This window comes from Sorex araneus, chromosome 2 (genome assembly GCF_027595985.1).
Source record: "Sorex araneus isolate mSorAra2 chromosome 2, mSorAra2.pri, whole genome shotgun sequence".
Taxonomy (NCBI): domain Eukaryota; kingdom Metazoa; phylum Chordata; class Mammalia; order Eulipotyphla; family Soricidae; genus Sorex; species Sorex araneus.
In genome coordinates, this window is record NC_073303.1 from 72519422 (window position 1) to 72533385 (window position 13964).

A 13964-nucleotide genomic window follows, 5' to 3' on the forward strand; every position below is an offset into this window, starting at 1 on the left:
TTTGAGCAAACAGTATAAATTTTTGTGATCTTGATTTTTTATTGTCTAAAGTGAAAATCATATGTTCCCCATAGAATTCTTTTGGTGGTTCAATTAAGTTATTTTGCATTTACTATGCAAAACTCAATTAGTCTTACTATTTTTAAAAGCGAGCTCAGGTAAATATTTCACCTTCTAACAGAAATTCAATTAATTAGCAAATATATGGGAAGTTCCTAGAATTATATGCCTTGATATTAAGGTTTCCTTTGATTCCAAGCATATAAACACCAATAATCACTTACTCTTATATCTTTGTTTTAATAGAGATCTCCAAAATAATTTGAGACTTAATTGACAGTGGAAGTTAAATCATAAAAAATATTTATTCAGTTAAAAGTGTAACATATATTTATTGTATCCCAAGTTCCATGGATCCAAAGTTCACAGAAAATTTAGCTGTCTTTTAATTAGGGTCTCTTTGGGGTATTGTTAGACAGAAACCAGGTATCAACCTAAGACCTCTTCAAGCAACTAGCAGTGGTAAAATTCAGTTATTTGCAAATACATGGCAAGAATAATAGTCCTAGGAGGCTGCCACCACTTCTTGTCATATGGTTTAACCAAGGATAAGAGGGACCATCTCTGTTCTTTGGACTTTTGTATTCAGGAAGGACATGGGGTCTTGGAGTTTTAATATTTTAATCTCTTGTATTTTATAGAAATATCACTGATTTACAAGACTATATTGCAGGAATACAAGGTTATATTTCTCCAAACTATTTTACCACATTGAACCTGCCACCTCAGAACCAATATCTTTCCATTGAATTCACTGACCTTCTTACTGATACTCTTCTTTTCCTTCCTTTTATTTAATTTTTTGTGGGGGGGGGCCACACCTGGTGATGCTCAGGGTTTATTTCTGGCCTTGAGTACAAGGATCACTCCTGGACGTGCTTGTCACTGTACTCTCTCTCTCTCCTGCCTTTTCCTTTCCTCTTTGGTAAGATCAGTTCAGTTCTGATGACTTTTTGAATTATTTAGTTTTTTGTTTTGTTTTGCTTTTGCATTTCTTCTTGTAGTTCCCTAACAAGCCCACAACAGTTAAAAGGAAAATGCAGGGTGGGGCCACTCTTCAGTAGTAAAGCACAAGCCTTGCATGTGTGAGGCCCTCGTTCAGTCTCAGGCAGAGCTGTCTGATTCCCTTCATTGTAACAAAAACAGCTGCCACCTGAAAAGGAGCTTAGAATTCACTTTCCTTGTGCATAATGTAAAGCTGACAGAATAAAGGGAAGCACTTACTCCACCACCATAAATCCCAAGTGTCCACACAGGACAATAGAAACTGATCATTTCCCTTCCCTACTATTCCTTAATACTCTTATACATCTAAATGACTATGTCAGATCAATTTTCAATTCAAACTTTCAAAACTGCTCCTCAACCTTCCAAACCTCACCTACATCACATAATTATTATCAATGCATATATACCCAGACACAGAGAGACACAACTTTTACCTAATATGCTTGCTTGGGGATACCTACCTTCATCTTCCTGCTACCAAATCTTTTATCTAACACTTTCCCTTTCATTACAATGGATCAAGTGTGTCTATGAATATTCAGCATTGAATCCCTTATGCTGCTATAATCTCAGTTCCTCTTACCTTCTCAAGGGATCACAATTGTTCTTGGAATCATAATTTGGCTCTTGCCATATTAACCTTTTTTCTTGAGTAGCTGCTTACTTCTAAAAAAACCCCACATTTATCAAAATATGCAAAACATTATTTAATCCCAAAGATCCTGCTCTTACGGTCATACCCATAAGTTTTCCCCATATGTATAGTGGTTCTGTCTCAGTCTCCTTAAGCCACACACCTTTTTATTTCCAGAACCTGTCCATTGACCAGTGTGTCCTCTCTCTGTCCAGCCAGTCTCATCAAAGAAGTTAAAAAATATTTCATCATTCAAAATCAATAGCAATCTTTCTCAGCTGTTTTCTATGTTAATAATTCCCAACACAATTAATGAATCCCTCTGTGAAACAAAAAGAAGCAAACATATTTCTCTTAGATTTTAAGACAATCATCCCTTCTTACTTTCCTCCTAGAGTTTACCTAATCTGCTTTCCACCTTCTTTTCCACTCTCTGTCCTTTGGTTACCTCTGTGTCTTGGTGGTGTCCAGAGTTTATAGTTCACCCTTTATTCTCCATGTATTTAATATCTACCATAGATTGAATATCTACCACAATAATGTGACTTCACACTATGACTTTATTTTATTTATTTATTTATTTATTTATTTACTTATTGCTTTTGGGGTCATACCCAGCGATGCACAAGGGTCATGGTCACTTCTGGCTCTGCACTCAGGAATTACCCCTGGCGGTGCTCAGGGGACCATATGGGATGCTGGAAATTGAACCCGGGTTGGCTGAGTGCAAGGCAAACGCCCTACCTGCTGTGCTATTGCTCCAGCCCCCACATTATGACTTTAAATGATCAAAAACTTTACAAAGAAAATTCCCGAATTATTTTTAAATAATGTAGTAGTACTGTTATTTGTTCAGCCATTGATTAAGCTGATTGAATTGGGCATGAACTCCACATTACTTTTTTTTTTATTGTATCACCACGAGAAAGAGTCACCAAGCTTTCATGTTTGAGATTCAGCCATACAATAATGGAACACCCATCCCTCCACTAGTGCACATTTTCCACCGACCCAAATCCCTGCCTTACGCATATCCTACTCCTCACCCTGCTTCTATGGCAGACAATTTCCCCAATACACTCTCTCTAATTTTGGGCATTATGTCTTGCTAGAAATTTCCCACCACCAGTTAAGCCTACTTCCCAGAGCCAGATGCTAGATAGTTTGTTTTCCATTGCTCACTTTGAGTATCATGAGAGCTCGCACAGCTGTGATGGTAAATGTAAATTTACAATGTAAATTTCTAGACTGTAAATGGTTGGGCTTCAGGGCCATCTCTGTATGGCACTAATCCATTTTGGGATTCAGTTGGGTTTCTCTGGGCCAGGGCTGTTGGGACACTAATATGGCAATATGGCACCTGGAGGGAAATTGTGGGCATGACAACCAATCTGCTAGGTAGGTGGGGACCCCAGGAGGGAGGTCCCAGGTGCTCTGCCACCATGAAGCCTGGAGATTCAGCCTGGAACCCGAATACCTGGGCCTTGCTTGTGGAAGTTCTTGGTCACTGGGATTCCATCTGGGGTAGGTGGGGAGATTGAATTCCTGAAATTTTTATAAGTGCTCTTACAGAAGTTCAAAGAATACTCATTCGAGTGTGTGATTATGAAAATGAACTTTTTTTCCTATTTATTACCATCAGCTATAATCTATTTAATATTTTCTTAAAATATTTTTAGTCATGATCATGCCTTTTCATTCACTTTCAAGAATATTATGCTCTTAAGACAAATTTCGTTTGATGAGACATCAAATTTTATGAAAGCTCATGAAATTTTATGATTGTTTCCTATTAGCTAATAAGGCATCTCAAGAGAGGCTAGAGAGAGAATACAGGAGGTAGGTGCTTGCCTTGCCTAACTCTAACCTGAATTATATCCCAGAACCATAAATGCTCTCTTGAGCACCTCCAGGAGTGATCTCTTAAAAGGGATAGGAATAAATCCTGAACACAACTGGGTGTGACAACAAACCAAACAAACAAAATCCAAAACTTAAAAGGGAAATATATCAAACAACTGGAAAATGCCGTATTACTCAGTAAATTTAGAATATGAATAGCAATTAATTGTTTGGGGTTTTTTTGGATTTATACATATGTGTCTATTATTTTGTATTAAGTAACAATCGAAATATTTAGAAAATAGATAATATAATTTATTATAGACCACACTTTCTCACTTAGTTATTCATATTTTTAATTTTCCAAGTTGTCTGCAATGGACAGATATTAATTTGGGAGTTTTTAAATAGATTTTAGAGTTTAGAAAAAATTATTATAGGGATTATGGCAGAGCCTGGCAAGCTACCTGTGGCGTACTTGATATGCCAAATCTAGTAACAACAATGCTCTTCATTCCCCTGATTCTGAAAGAGCCCCCCAATACACCATTGGGCTACACTAGCACTCGACAAGGATGAATCAGGACATTACTGGTGCCCTCTCGAGCAAATCGATGAGCAATGGGGTGACAGTATAACACTGATACACTATAATAGTGATACAGTGATTATATGGATTAGAAAACATGCTACCTTCTGAAGAAATGCCTTTCCATATCCACGAGCTGACTGCTCCATAGTTACCCGCCGTCAAATTATATCCCATTCTTTTCATTTGTTTTTTGAGGGATCTCTCTGCAGGGCTTAGGTGCTCTGAGTTCATGGACAGTGATACTCAGTCAAACAGGTTGGACAATTAGAAGCTGTCGCCTGCAGGCCACCATTGTCAGACCTCATGGTGCTCAGTGCTGGCATGGAGTGCCAGGAATGAATCTAAGAGCCTTGCACAGGCAAGGCACATGCACTTTGTCACATGAGCTGCATCCCTGTTTTTTGAATAGCACTTTTATTTCAACATTTCTGATTTTGTCATCTATATTAACAATAGTAAAGCACATCCTGTTACCCTTAGACACTTAGTCACCTACCTGACTTTTCTCATTGATTATTTAGTTGGTATCTCAAAAATTTATACTGTCAAGGACCCTGCAGATAATTCAAATATAAGAGCACATGGCACGGTAATTGTCAAGGAGGAAGGGCACAGCCAAGGGAGGCTCTTATCCCCAGCATCCCATATGGTCCCCCAAGTTGCTTCTGGAATGCTGCCTTTGCACAGAGATAAGAGTAACTTCTGGGCATCATTAGTGTGGTCCAAAATGCAAGGGAGAGAGAGAGAGAGAGAGAGAGAGAGAGAGAGAGAGAGAGAGAGAGAGAGAGAGAGAGACCACATGCCACATCCCCCACTCTTTGGAATAGATGGCCTCAAGCACCAGCCACTATTGTTTCAGTCCTGCATCCTCAGACTTGCAAAATTAGGTTGAGCAATGCTACAATTGAGCTGAAGGCCCCTTTCTCACCCCACCTCAACCATTGGATGTCACTGTCACTGTCATCTCGTTACTCATCGATTTACTCGAGTGGGCACCAGTAACGTCTCCACTGTGAGACTTGTTATTACTGTTTTTGGCATATCAAATACGCCATGGGTAGCTTGCCAGGCTCTGCCGTGCGGGCGAGATACTCTGGATAGCTTGCCAGACTCTCCGAGAGGGGCAGAGGAATTGAACCTAACCACTGTGCTATGAGTCCTTCAAAATAAAAAGAAATTCAGAAAAAAATAGAAAGCCACATTCCCTCCCAAAACTTGTTTCTCTCTCCTCTCTCTCTCTCTCTCTCTCTCTCTCTCTTCTTCCTCCTCCTCCTCCCTCTTGCCCTCTCTGTTTTTTGTTACCTGTCTGTATATCTCTATATATACATTAATTTTTTCCAAAACAATTAATTTGAGAGTGATTTCTGAGAAATGAAAAGATGTAGACTCTAGACATTGTCAAGTGAATGGGGAAACAGCATCAAGATCACAAGTTTTCAAAATGATAAACTCTTGGATTAATGGCCACAGCATTTTAAATATAAAGCAACATAAAAAGTTAAAGGAAGTAATATATTTTAAGCCAAAGAAAGTGAATAACAAGATTTACATTTAAACAAATATCTTAGTCTAAAGTGTGGTAAATTTTTTAATTAGATGAGTCAAAAAAATACCAGGACAATGATTATTTTAATTAAAACTTTTAAAAACATTATCATAATTGCTGATAATTTGTGCAGTATATTAACATTTAAACATAGACTCTCAAAGTTAAACCTATATTTAAGCAGAATTCTCAATCATATTAGATTTATTATTGCTTTAGACTTTTGAAAACTATATTACTAGTTGAACTTATTCTTAGAATTTCCACTGTACACTCAAATTGTTTCTTCTGAAACATGCACATAGAGTATCTGACTTTTAGTGAATCTTTGGTGATCAGCATGAGTCTGAAACTGTCCACTGTTGAAAGGGTAAATTTTGGTTATTTGGACAAAATAACATAAAACTCAAAATCACTTGGAACTTGAAGCTATTTCTAAGTAATGTCTTAAATGACCCTAATAGTTATGTTTCATTCACTCTGACTCATGCTTGTTTGAGTTTGACAGAGAGCAGAAAAATAGATATTTCTGGGTTCTTTCACTTCTAATATCATGTTAGGAAGGGGGGAATAAAAGCTATTATACTTTCAACAGTCTTGCTTATTATCCTAATGTTCTTATAGCTCAGTGGCCAGAGGCACATGCCTTGCATATAAAATGACATAAGTCCCTATCAGTCCAGGGTTTGGCCCCATTGGTCCCTTGCAGGTTACCCTGATGGCCTCGAGCTCTGCGTGATCCAAGCATTGAACCAACTACCAGGCTTGGCAGTGGGGCTGCCTGAGCATTTCTTGGAAGGTTTCATCACCCAATATACAGAAAATGCTTTCAATGTAGTTTCTTACACAAAATGTTGCTTCATGAGCAATGCTACCCTACTAGTGACTGTAAAGTCTATGGTCCATAGAAACATCGGAACCCATTTATTACTTGAACATTTAAAATTGTTTTTCATAAGGTTTATCATTCCATTTTCATGGCAAGGATGACTTGGGAATATCTGAAATGTCAAAATAAGAAACAAATCTTCCATGGTAAAATAAAAAGGCCAGTCCCAAGAACAGCTAAAAGTAGCAGCTAGGTCTTGAATCTTATGCATTTATTTTTACTTTGTATCATAAAAATAGTGAGTAAGGTTGCATGGATAATGCAAAATTTAAAAATTTCAGAAAATTCATTAAAAGTGTCAAAGGTAAGATTTTTAGGTAAATATAAATATTGTCACAGTCTACCCATTTTTGTAGGAAGTATGTATTATAAATATATATATATTAAAAGTCAGTTATAGTCCTAAATATCTGAGATACCACATATGCCCCTATGTTTCTCAGCAGCTTTTGCTTCTATGATCATATCATGTAGGTATAGTCTGTCTACATGAATGTTGTCGTATACTGCCTAGATGTCCCCTTCAGCCTTCAGGCATTCATTATTCAGCTGCTTAGCTGGGTGGCTCTTTAAGAATCACCCTGAAATGAAGAAATCATTATGAGATTGGCTCAATCTGTTGTGCTGCAACAGTGACCAGCTTCTTCTGCTCAATGCTGGTGCCTTGGGAAGTTTTATAAAATACATGCGGGCAGGAGTTGATCTGAATCTTTTCCCTAGGAAACCTCACCCAAGATACTTTTTAAATGCTTCTGCAATTAGGTTTTATCCACTTAAAAATATTTCGTGTCAAGATTGCATTGCAAACTTGAACTATGTTGGTGATAATTTCAGAAACTTCCTGGTTTTTAATTCTGTGAATACCTAGCCATTATCAACTATTAAACAGTTAAGATGAAGAACTCAGGATATGAGATACAGGAAAGACCCACAAGCTGAATGTGAAATGACAGCGAGGAGGTGAAATGGGTAATGGAGAAAAGGAATGCATATTTAACCTGACAAGTGCAGAAAGTCTAAAGAGCACGAAGGGAAGCTGGATATTACAACTGACAGCAGATCTCTGAAAGTAAGGATAAAATGGTTAGATTTAGAACCGCGAGGGGCAAGCAAATTGCTGTGAAGAAAAAAGAAATTGAAGCCAAGTTATTATATAGGATACATATAGAATATGTAATATAGAGTAATTAAATATATAAATATAGTAGAGGAGGCCTTGGAGGAAGTGCTGAGGTCCCAGCCACGGTCATGCAAATGAGACCCTGGACACCTGGAATCAAGTATTGATGGTTTAGTTGGAAAGGGAGGGTCAAGAAAAATAATAGAACAATAATAACAACAAGAGCAACAAAAATGTCAAGGCTTAGTGATGGATTATAAACAGTGAGGAAGATAGAAAAGGAAAGTAAAAATGACTATAAGGTATTTACCCTGAGGGACTGGGAGGAAGAAGCTTTTAATGTTACTGTGGCAGAATTAGGATGGGTAACTGTTGGTAGCAGAAAATGATTAACTTACTGTCTGATAGAGGTTAAATCTTAGTGACAGAATTTGAAGAGAAGGTCATTTGTGGAAACTTTTGTTATATAAGGCAGAAATTACAGACTTTTACATGTGTTATATATATATATATATATATGTATATACATACATACATCATTTTAATTGTAACAAAAATCACTGTCACTGCCATTGTCTTCCTATTGTTCATTGATTTGCTCAAGCGGGCACCAGAAATATCTCCATTGTGAGACCTGTTGTTAGTTTTTGTTATATTGAATATGCCACGCATAGCTTGCCAGGCTCTGCTGTGCAGGCGGGGTACTCTTGGTAGCTTGCTGGGCTCTCCAAGAGGGACGGAGGAATTAAACTGGGTTGGCCATGTGCAAGACAGACATCCTACCCACTGTGCTATCACTCCAGTCAGTAGCAAAATATAAGACTAGTTATTGCAACCACAACTATAGTATAAAAATGCAGGAAGCTCTGAATCTTCTCAAAGCAACAATGAGCATATTTACATATATCTCTTTTATGTATTTAGAAATAAGATATACATACAATATCAAGTGCTATAACTTTTAAATTTGAGAAACAAATTTCTTGGGACAACACAGTCTCATATGGTAGAAAATAAATGTATCATTTAATCAATACTAAGTTTAATATCTCTTGTAATAACAAAAGCATAAACTACAATAAAAATTTGTTCACCATATTGGATAAATTCTAAAGTTAAGATGAAGGCAAAATTTAAAATGATGATACTTAATGGATAAAAGAATCAAAATATATTTGGGGAACAATACAAACATTTCTATTTGCATTGTGATCAATTTTAGTTTTGTTAATTTGGGGTCTGGAGGGGAGGGGTGGATTTCCAAAGCAGTTTGTTGGGTGCCTTGGGGCTACCTTGCCCGTGATTCTCAGTCAGTGAGACCAGAGGTTCAATGCCAGGGGTAGGGGATGCAGTTCTGGTTGGATGACCAAGGCCACACTGAAGCCAGGGGCCTTCAGTACCATAATGAAGAAAATCTTCCATATTTTCACCATGGAGTTTAATGTTAGCTGTATTTGTTACATGTGGGTTTTATATATTGAAGAAAATGATTATTTTTATTTGTTGAATTTGTATCATGAACAGATGCTGAATAGGGTACAAGGCTTTATCTTCATGTATTGTTACAAATCATATGTTCATTTTCTTCATTTTATTAATATGGCATGTCATTTTAATTGCTTTATTGAACCATCCATACATCCATGGAATCATTTCCACTTGGACAAAGTATTTCAGTTTAGCACCACGACCTTATCATTCTAAGTTTGGAATGAAAGCTAAGAGATATACAAAATATACTTAGGGGTCAGAGCCAGCCGCACCCTCCATCTCAGTGGCCTCTGACAAGCTTTCAAGCATATGCCATTTTGCATTTTTCTTTTTAGAAATATACCCTGGAGGCAAATTTCTGAGATGAGTTCCACCTACTCCAAGCTTTGGAGTTCCAACTACCCCAAACTAATAGAACAACATGGGGTCTGAGTGGCGCTGCTTTAAGCCTAACCAAATAGACTCAATTTCTTCCAATCCATGGCTCATTGCTTTAATCAGAAAGCACCTTCTTTAGGGCCTGTGAGGTAGATTGAAGCCCAGTTTTGATTCCTGGTACCTAAACGCCATCAAGAGTGGTCCCTGATTACACCAAGAGTAGTTCCCAAAAATCTGTCGTGTGTACTCCAGCCTTCACAAAAAGAACAAGCAGAAAGCAGCTTTCCAAGGCATAGAACTTTAGCAAAGGGACATTCATCCCCTACTGTGATCCAGTTTAACTCTAGGGGGCATGTCCTGTGATTGGGGCCCCACCTCCAACACTCCCACAACCTGCAGGTGACTCAGCCACACAATTCCTGTGTGACAACAGGAGGGCAGTGTAGGGCCTCTTGGACCCCGGCTTCCTTCAGCCCTAACTGCTGGTGAGGATTCTCGATATTGGTGCATTGGGTCTCAGGACAGTCGGTAGCTCAAAACCCATTTCTCCTGCTGAGGCTGGAAGAACTTGGGACTCAGCTGCCCCCAGGCATTCCCAAGGCATCTTCCTGGTTTCTACAACCCAGGGCTTTGGGACTTGCTCCCAAGCTGCTCCCAGTCCTGGGGGCTTTCCCCGAGTCCTGAGGTGTTGTTAAATGTGATTGGTACAGACCACCACTGGGCAATTGGGACTCTGCACATGTTCCCTGCTAGTTCTGGTCCAACATGGTGCGCAAGTGTAACCAGACAGGGTCATGTTAACCATTCCGTGGCAGTGCAGGCCTTCTCTAAGTTCATACCACAGACTTGTGTCAAATATCTCCAATGGCGCACTGTAACAGACTCATCAGATCTGGGTGACCTTGACTCTCTCTTTGCCGCAGATACTGGAAAACACAATGGCTCACACACAATAAAAATCTTTCCTGTGCTGTTGTTGCTATTGTATTCTGCTGCTTTCTTTATTTAGTATTCTGTTTCTCTCCTTCTCTAAGACTTGAATCCTGCAGGTTAATCCTAATTTAGGCCTTCCCTATCATTTCAATACCAGGCACGATGCAGACGTAAGCCCTTTTCTGTTTTCTGTTTGATCATTTGTTTCCATTCTTGGTATACATCTTACCTCAGAACACTTTGTTCTAAAACCAGAGGCATATCAAAGGCCTTATTGATGATGGTTGGATGAATAAATGAGAGCGTTATAGAAGGTCTAATCACTTAAAATGTTATTTTTCTTCATAAAGGAATCTGATCATGCATTAAGAGAAGTCTGGGAAGAAGTACACGTCGACTAGGATTTTTAGTGCCAATAAGCTGGCTGCATGTTCTTGAATACGATCTTCATAACTATCCTTCTCAGCCTATATACACACAGTGCTACTGGAACAGACCATAATTATTTTAGCTCCTAGAACAAACTGCTGAGTTATCCATAAAACGGCCGCATGGCCCAAGATGCACTGAAAGTAGGGAAATGAAAAAAGTTGGGGAGGGCTCGCCTTTTTGTTTGCTTCGGATCACAGAAAGCTGTGCTCAGGCCGTACTCCCAGCTTTAAACTCAGGGATCCCTTCTGGTGGTGCTCATTGGTCCGAATGTGGTACCTAGCTGCAAATCTAAGGTTTGAAGTGCAAGGCAAGTGCCTTCCCCGCTGAACCATCTCTCTGGCCTCCCAGAACCCCTCTTCTTTTTATAACAGTCAAATGAGTACTTACCTTAATCTGAACCTATTTTTAAAGCTGTTTAGAACCTGGGTTGCCTTTCAAGAGAGCCTGGTTAGATATACACAGAACTGTGTGCTCTTTCTTCTCGTTCCCTGCTGTGACATACTTACCTGTGCCTGTGTAAATATTATTTATCAAAACTTTTCTTTTTGGGATAATTAAGTGGTGAAATTATATAACTTTAGGACTAGAATACAAGACTTAAAATAAATTAACTCATAAAAAATACTTAAATTTATCTTCATATGATACTGGAGGACATTGGTGAACACTATTGATAAATGACCCTTCAACCTTAAAGATGACAATGTCCATCTTCATCCTTGAAGATGCTGTCTTCTGAGGAAACACTCTATAGACAGAAAGACAAATCTCGCAGTGAGGAGCATAATGGAAGAACTAAAGAGTAAAGGGGTTCATTATATGTCAGAGGAAAAAGAAGAAGGGATTATACACGTTTTGAATTACTACTTCTTTGTAAAAAAATTAATTGCCTGAGCAAAATTAAAATGTAAACATCTGTATTTTAAAATTCAGTGGCCTCAAACTTTTCAATAGCACTTTTTTTTACATATAAATTAGAATAAATAAAGGTTAGAGTTGTATTGTAGCACTGTAGCACTATTGTCCCGTTTTTCATCAATTTGCTGGAGCGGGTACCAGTAACATCCCCATGTGAGACTTGTTGTTACTGTTTTTGGCATATCAAATATGCCATGGGGAGCTTGCCAGGCTCTGTCAGTCGGGCAGGATACTCTCAGTAGCTTGCTGGGCTCTCCAAGAGGGATGGAGGAATTAAACCTGGGTCAGCCACTTGCAAGGCAAACGCCCTACCCGCTGTGCTACACTTCCAGTCCAAAGGTTATAGTTAATAAAAATAGTTTCTTAATTTTAAATGATTGGATGCAAAGTAGCAAACAAAATGGACATGATCCATTTGTTGGATCTCAAGGGTCTCATCTTGGTCTAAAATTTTATGAATGGGGCCTTAAAGATAGTAAAGGAGGAAAGTCATTTACCTTGCATGCAGCAAATCTGAGTATGATTCCCTCAACTATATGTGGCCCACCGGAGTCAATCAGGAATAATCCATGAGCACAAGCCAGGAGTAAGCCCTAGGCAAAACCATGTGTGTTCTCAAACCCAAAAGACAAGAATAAATCTCTATGAAATGTGAGTTGCCTTATTGGTCAATGAAACACCAAATATCTAATAACTTGGGAGACTAAATAAATAGAAACTTATCTGAATTTTTCTGTGGCATGTCTATGTATCTAAGAAAATATTACCACATGAAATGTGAAAAAGAATCAGATGTAAAAATAAAATAACAAATCAATAATTTCAAGAAGCATTTCCACTTTGAGAAGACAGAATGAGATTTCAAAGGTTGTTTGTTCTATTAGGGATTGTCTGATAGATAATTGCTTACTACAATAGTAGCTGGATAGTTTTCAGTAAAATTCTTAAAAGATCTTATGGTGTAAAAGAATGTTTATAGTATTTCATTCTCTTTCATCCTTTTCAAATAAAATCAATGAACTACCATTATTTGTGGTTTCTGTTTTTCTCACAACTATTGAAGAATAAGGAAAGTATTCTTTAGCTTATGTTTTCTGGCAAATTTTCATAATGCAAATATATGAGCAAATGTAGCAAATGTATGGCTTGTCTAAACAATAATGCCCAAATTTTAAGAGATGAAAATTTATTAATGATGAAGACAGAGAATAAACAAAACACACTTGCATACTAGTTGCAAATAATGGGTAATTTACTTAACCTATTCCAATATGCCAATAATTAACACATTTATTTTAGGATAAATTAATGCATATCAAATATATCTTTTTTTTCTTTGGGGGGGTCACACCCAGAAATGTTCAGGGGTTACTACTGGCTCTATTCTCAGGAATTACTCCTGGCAGTGTTGGGGAGCTGGATAGGATGCCAGGAATAGAACCCATGTCACCCGAGTGAAAGGCAAATGTCCTACCCACCCACTGTACTATTGCTCCAGCCCCCTCAAATAAATCTTTACTTATAATATCTTTAATCTAATTCATCTCTTCTAGTAAACTAAAGTGTTGCTTCCTGGCATAGATAAATCTGGCTTTTGCATTTCTCATGGATAAATCTAACTTTTGAATTTCCAAACCTGATATTTGGTTTTCAAAGAAATATAGCAAAATCACTTTAATAAAAATACTTGAAATGTATATAATAAACTATTTGGCTATAACAGGAAATAGTGAAATTGCCACAATCAATAGTACCAGCAGAAATTAAAATATATATTATTTTAAGCCTTTGCCCACACTGAAAGCAACATCTTAATTACATTATTTAATACAATTACCACAATAAACACAGAGTAAATACATGTGTCAGTGTCACTGTCACTGTCATCCCTTGTTGCTCATCCATTTGCTCGAGCGGGCACCAGTAACGTCTCCACTGTGAAACTTGTTACTGTATTTGGCAAATCAAATATGCAAAAGGTAGCTTGCCAGGTTCTGCTGTTCAGGCGCAATACTCTCGGTAGCTTGCCAGGCTCTCTGAGAGGGGCGGAGAAATTGATCCCAGGTCAGCAGGATGCAAGGTGAACGCCCTACCCGCTGCGCTATCACTCCAGCCCTGAAA